The sequence below is a fragment of the Protomyctophum parallelum genome (genome assembly GCF_964188405.1).
Source record: "Protomyctophum parallelum genome assembly, chromosome: 1".
Lineage (NCBI taxonomy): Eukaryota > Metazoa > Chordata > Actinopteri > Myctophiformes > Myctophidae > Protomyctophum > Protomyctophum parallelum.
Window position 1 is genome coordinate 67,484,452 of NC_139697.1, and position 6,589 is coordinate 67,491,040.

General features: G+C 48.5%; 1 long non-coding RNA gene across 1 annotated transcript; it reads right to left on the minus strand.

The window, feature by feature from the left end:
* Positions 1-5,932: 5,932 nt before the first annotated feature.
* On the minus strand, positions 5,933-6,486 carry LOC310857924. Its single transcript, XR_014569186.1, has 3 exons — positions 6,318-6,486; positions 6,159-6,236; positions 5,933-6,041 (listed from the first exon to the last, which is right to left on the minus strand). It is a non-coding gene; the product is annotated as an uncharacterized lncRNA (long non-coding RNA).
* Positions 6,487-6,589: the final 103 nt, after the last annotated feature.

Here is a 6,589-nt window from a genome sequence, read left to right on the forward strand (position 1 = left end):
GGGGAGGCGGTGGCGGCAGACGGCGGCGGCAGCAGCAGAGGAACAGGATGAGGAAGCAGGAGAGAGGAGGGTTTCCCCCAGGAGGAGGGGGGGGCTTCGCTCGGGTCTTTCTCCTCCACTTTGATGTGGAAGGGCGGAAGGCCCAGGAGGAAGGCTCGCAGCCGGACCGGGGAGCTCAGGTCGGCCGGCTCCTCCTGTTGGCTCTTAATCGTTCCTCCTCCTCCTCCGCCCAATCTCCCAGAGGCGGAGTTGGACCTCCCTCCCAGGCTCAGGTCCTCCGCCTCGGCCTGCTCCGAGGAGGAGGGGCAGACCCTGGTCTTCTTGGCCGAGGGCTCGTCCGTCGATGGATCCATGTCATCGTCGTCGTCCGAGCACGTCCGTTTAGCGGCGCCCACCAGCGGCGGCGTGCGCATGCTGAGGTTGAGCGGAGCGGCCTGCTCGGGGGGCGGAGTGACGGGGGGGGAGCAGGGGACGACGGCGGGGGTCATCGACGGTGCCGCCGCAGGCTTCAGGTCCTGGGACAGGACCTCGGAGAGACGGCGGGTGAAGGACTGCAGCTGCGTGGAGCCCAGCCGCGTGCGCATCAGCTGCCTCACGTGGACGCTGCAGTCCAGGTCCAGGGGCAGCACGCGGAGCGGCGGCAGCGGAGGACGGCTCTTCCCCTCGCCGCGGAAGCTTCCCCCCCGCGGCTGAGACGCCTCGTCCTCGCTGCATCCCGAGCACTGGTGGTGGTGGTGGTGGTGCTGGAGGTCCCCACCGGGGAGAGGAGTGTCTACCAGACCTCCCCCCCCGGCCTTGGTCTGCAGAGGATGGTGGTGTTGTTGGTGGTGGTGGTGGTGGTGGTGCAGGATGGGGGCAGGGGGCCGCGCGGTGGTGGAACTCTGTGGCGTCAAAGCGTCGGGGTTCTCCGATGGAGGTGGGGGTCTGTGGAGGCCCAGTCTGGTCCTGAACACATCCAGGGGACACATGCCTTTGGTGGGGCTGAAGCCTCCTCCCGGGGAGCCTCCGGATGACGCCGCGGGGTGCCTCGGCGGGGCAGACGGCGGAGAAGCTCCCCCCGGAGCGGGGGGCTGCTGCTGCTGTTGCTGTTTCAGAGAGTCCCCGATGGCCTCCTGAGGCTGGGGCTCCTTCCCGAGTTTGGGCTGGAAGGGGAGGAGGAGCGGGGCAGACATGGGGGACAGCTCCGGGGTGAGGGGCATGCCGTTGAGGTTGATGCCAGCGTAGACCACGTGGGTCTGGGGACAGACCGAGAGCTGGGGTTGGGGCGCCTGGGAGAGAAGAACAACCACAACAAGGTGTTAGGAGGAGTATTAGGAATCAAGGAGAGGTGCAGAACACATGCGTTGATTGAGTGTTGGATCCATGGGTGGTGTGAGGTACAGACTCAGTGAGCACAGTCTCGCGATCGAGAAAGGCCGTCATAGGCAGACCTGTATCCCGAGAGAAGACAGACTATGCACCCACTGCACACAAAATGAAGTGGAAACCGAGCTACACTTCCTAACCTGTCCATTGTACCAAGACATCAGAGACACATACTTCCCACAGATTACAACCACACACGGAGGTTTTGAAAACATGACCAATGACAAAAAACTCCCATATCTGCTGGGCGAAGTACAACAATGTGCAAACACAGCAGCAAGATTTGTGAGTTGCTGTGATAGGAGAAGGATATCAAATGGAACACAACCACCCTAAAGACTAATCATTGTGTATATTCCTGCACTATACCTGCATCGAGTGATCTTGGTACATAGAAATTGATCTATTGAAGATTCTGACTTTCAAATGTACATAATTTTTGTTTTGATTGTATTGCTGTATTGTTGTATTGTTCTTTCTGCTTTGGCAATGTAAACGTATGTTTTCTCATGCCAATAAAGCCCTTTGAATTGAATTGAAACATGTGTCACCTGCTATTACGTTTGCGTTGGTAGTCGATTGCTTAATGAACATTCGGCATGATCACAGGTTTACAAATAAATAAATAAAACACTAAGAAAAAAACTTTTATAATTAACTAACCATCCAAAATATAAAAATTGTACAATTCTCCAAGCTAAAAATCGTGAAATATATCTCAAAGAGACAGTATAAGTCGAGAGAGAGATCAATTGTATTTTAAATCCACTTCTCTGTGCATTATATTCTTAATGTAACTGCAATTCATGGGCAGCTTTTCATTTTCATTCTCATTTCACCAACTCCTTTACCTGTGAACTTGTGATATGTGAGAAATAAAGTGAAGCAGAGGTGACAGTCAACCACACCAAACCTGCTCCTAACTTCAGCTGCAGGGTGTGGCTGCAGTCACACCTGACCTGAGTCAAACTAATTGGACTCTGATTTGGGTGAGACGAGTGATGACATAACCAGTTGTGCGCCCATGCAGCGTCATACCAAAGCCTACGCGGGTTGTGCAAGGACGCTCTGTGATTGGCCAGTCGCTGTGATTGACAGCCTATAAACCAGAGGTGGGCAACTGGCGGCCCGGTGGGCCACACGCGGCCCCCACCTTCACTAAATGCAGCCTGCATGTTAATATCAGAATACTGATATAGTATTGATTTCAGCTGTTTTCTAAACCCGCTTCAATTACTTCATGACTAGTATTAAATGACTAGTACTTAATGACTAGTAAAATGTGATTGCCTTTTTGTGTCCAAGTTATGTTCATAAAGTTCATAAAGTTAACATAACTACAACTAAATTTGAAATTCAATAAAAAAGGTTACTTTTCAGGATTCCAATTCAAAAATAGCAACAAAAGAATGTCAGGGTTTCAATTCAAATATAGCAAAAATAGCTGATCTATAAGCTCAAAACGCGTCGCATTGGTTATAAGCACAACCCGTGTAGGAACTAGTATGTCGCATTGTCGCATCCATGCACACAGGATAAATTAGTTACCCCCCCCTCCCCGTGCGCACGCACACACTTGCTGCATCTGCTCTTGCATCTTATTTCCTTGTGTCTAAATACAATATGGTTACAGCGAAGGCAGAGCAAGCTATTCTGTTACTTGAAAATAAATAACGTTGTAATCTAAGACTCATGGCTGACGTCTGCCCTAACATTGAGCCTGTCACACACCAACCGGAACAAATTAACGATTGAAACGTTCTGGTTCTTAAAGTGGGTTCCAGGGACCCCTAGAGGTGCTTGATAAAGGTTCCAAGGGGACCAGGGGGTCCCCAGAACAAATTAGGAAGAGTTTAAACGTTTAAGCCAAAACCAGGAGAAGTTGAGAAATATCGTAACAGTCAAGAACTGTGAACTCATTCTGCAACTAAATGAGCAATTTCCAGGAAAGCTATGTTGGATCATCCTGGCACACAAAGCTATGTTGGATCATCCTGGCACACAAGCCACTCAGAGGATTGTGAGACATAAGACTCCCATCTGACTGTATTTAACCCATTTTGGGCGGGAACCCCTTTTGGTGTTTTAAAGCATTATGCTACACTTTAGCTATTGAAAAATAGCAGATATACAAGCTCATAGCGCGGCACCGAGTGCCACGCTATGATCTTGTAGGTCTGAAAAATCGTGAAAATGTGCCTCAAATCTTTGAATATATTACAGAGTGAACATTTTAACTCAAATCTTTGCTTCTCTTCTGGGGAGGTCCCTGGAACAACATATTGTCAGATGGCATATTACATATAATTTTTGGAGTCATGAAATATTGATACAGAAACATAAGGTTTTTCAGACGTCAGGCCTAAATGGGTTAAGTTAACGACAATAAACTCACCCAATATATCACGTCTACCGACAGCTTGGGCTATCCAATTCGTCTTTGCAAGCTTTGGTAAAAGAAAAATCCACTTTTTTGTCAAACTCCCTTCCTCAGTGTTCTTCTTTTGCCGTGTTTTACACCTGCATTACCTCACCGGCATGGTAGCCCAGTTCCAAGTTGTTTTGGTGCTTGCTTTACAGCACTGTTTCCCAAACACTGGGTCGGGACCCAATTGTGGGAGTAAAAAAAAACTAAAAACAAAACTAAAGACACAATTCTTCATGAATAAAATAAAATAAAAAGCTAAAATTATTTTCAAAATAATTTCAGAAATGTCAGAAATTTTGAATGAATAAACTTTTAAAGCAGAAGTGAAAATAGAAGTTCTACAAGCTTGGAAGCTTTTATCGGCTGTTCTCACTATAGCTTGAGTCGCGGAGAGACGGAACATTTCTCTTTTGGATCTCGAGCTAAAGCGTTTTGGGAACCACTGCTTTGCATCACTCGTATGTGCAATTTCAAAACGGGTGATAATCTATTCTATTCTGTCCCTGATCCCAACGGTGCACGGCTTACCAACTCAACGTTTTGAAGTGACAGTGACTTTTCGATCTGACAAAGAGGGATGTCAATAGAAGAATTGTGACTCAAAGAGGTTCTGGACGCCCTCCGAACTCTGCCCGGTTCAGCCAAGCAGCAGCAGCAGCACGAGTGTTAACCCATTTAGACCCGAGGCAGAGTCTAAAAAAAGACAGTTTTCTGAAAAACCTCATGTTTCTAAGTCAGTCGTTCTCAAACATTTTCATGTCAAGGGACCACCAAAAATATATGTATTTGGCCGCCGACCCCCATCTGAAAAAATGTTGTTCCTCCACCACCAGAAGCAAAGATTTGAGTTAAAAACATTCACTCTGAAAGAATATATATTCAAAGATTTGCGCCACATTTTCACGATAAAAAAAAAAAAAGCAGATCTACAAGGTTGCGAGTGCCACGCTATGAGTTTGCAGATCTGCTATTTTTCAACAGCTAACGTATAACATAATGCTTAAAACACCAAAAGGGGGGTCCCGTCACGAATGTGTTAAGTTTCACAGTTCAAGTCTTTCACATTCCTACAGGGGGCCGTGAACCATATCTGGACCCATGAGGGGTCAGCGACAGCGTGTACATTGTAACACCGCCACATGTGTGGTACATATGGAGCCATTGTTTATACGGTCAGCTCGAATGAAGATGAAAGGCTTTCCTCTGCTCCGATAAGGACGTTTTGTTTCTTTTTTACCGTAGCACACAGCGCAGCCATCTTACACCAAGCACCAGCATGGGCCTTCATTGTTAAGAAAGTCATCTGGAACAGCTTCTACTCCATTTCAATCCATTCTGGACAGGAACCCCCATTTGGTGTTTTAAGCATTATTTTAAACTTTAGCTATTGAAAAATAGTAGATCTACAAGCTCATAGCGCGGCACTCGGTGCCGCGCTATGAGCTTGTAGGTCTGCTATTTTTGAAAAGTCGTGAAAATGAGACAGACTCATGTTACTGAACTGCTTAACTTTTTAATCAAAAACCTTTTTGTTTTAACCACTTTAAAGCCTTTTAAAGCTTTTATTTGTTGGTATTCAGACAGCCAGTAATGGGTAGAAAGCCTGGTCTCAATGACTAACCAATCAGGAAGTAGACAGGCAAATCGACCAATGACAGCTTCTAGGAAAATCTTTGAATACAGATTGCGGCAGAGACAAATTATTTTGTGTTCTACCCATTGCTGGCTGTCTGAATACCAAAAAATAAGAAAAGGTAATTAAAATGTTGACATATTATTGCTTATAGCAGCTTTAAGACCTAGTTCAGATTTTAGAAAAAGAAGAAAAAGGCTGCACACTCACAGCCACGATGCTGGAAGTGTATTAACAGAAACCAACGTTTCGACCTGTAAGGTCTTCTTCAGGGAATATTCTTTCGCCGTTTGTGAGGACGCACACATGGGAGTGCGTTATTACACGGCGGAGTCGTGGAGAAAATTGTTATGAGGGTCGGCTTGGCACCTTTTGTTGCCACTCTCGGCGTGCGTGTTGCCCTACACTCGTGTGTATACTGTATTGCGCGTGTACATAGCCACGGCGCTCTTTATTACGACGGTGTCGAAGAGCGGAGATGTGATTTGAACTCTTTGCCGCCATTACCTTGAGCTGCTTGATGTGTTGTTGTTGTTGTTGCTGTGGCCGTCCTCCGGCCAGGAGGGGTGGGAACACCAGCAGCGTCTGATTGGCCGTGGGCTTTGGTGACACCACCTTGGTAGCATGGCCACGCTGTGGTGGTGACACCACCTTGGTAGCATGGCCATGCTGTTGTGGTGGTGACACCAACTTGGTGGCCTGGCCATGCTGCTGCTGTGGTGGTGGTGACACCACCTTGGTGACATGGCCACGCTGTTGTGGTGGTGACACCAACTTGGTAGCATGGCCACGCTGTGGTGGTGACACCACCTTGGTGACATGGCCACGCTGTTGTGGTGGTGACACCAACTTGGCCTGGCCATACTGCTGCTGTGGTGGCGGTGACACCACCTTGGTGGCCTGGGCATGCTGCTGGGCCAGCAGCTTGGCCTGGGCGAGGAGCGTGGCCTTGTTCCTGCGCCCGGGCGGTCGCCCACGGCCCCTCTTCACCACCGCCGCCGCCGCGGGACCTTCTGGCGGACTCGCCCCGACCTGGTTGGGACCGTCTGGTGGACTCGCCCCGACCTGTTTGGGACACGACACATTGATTAAGACCGTACACGGCTAAACACGAGGTTCACGAGTTTGATCAATAGGTCTTTCTCTGCTAAGCACGAGTTCCA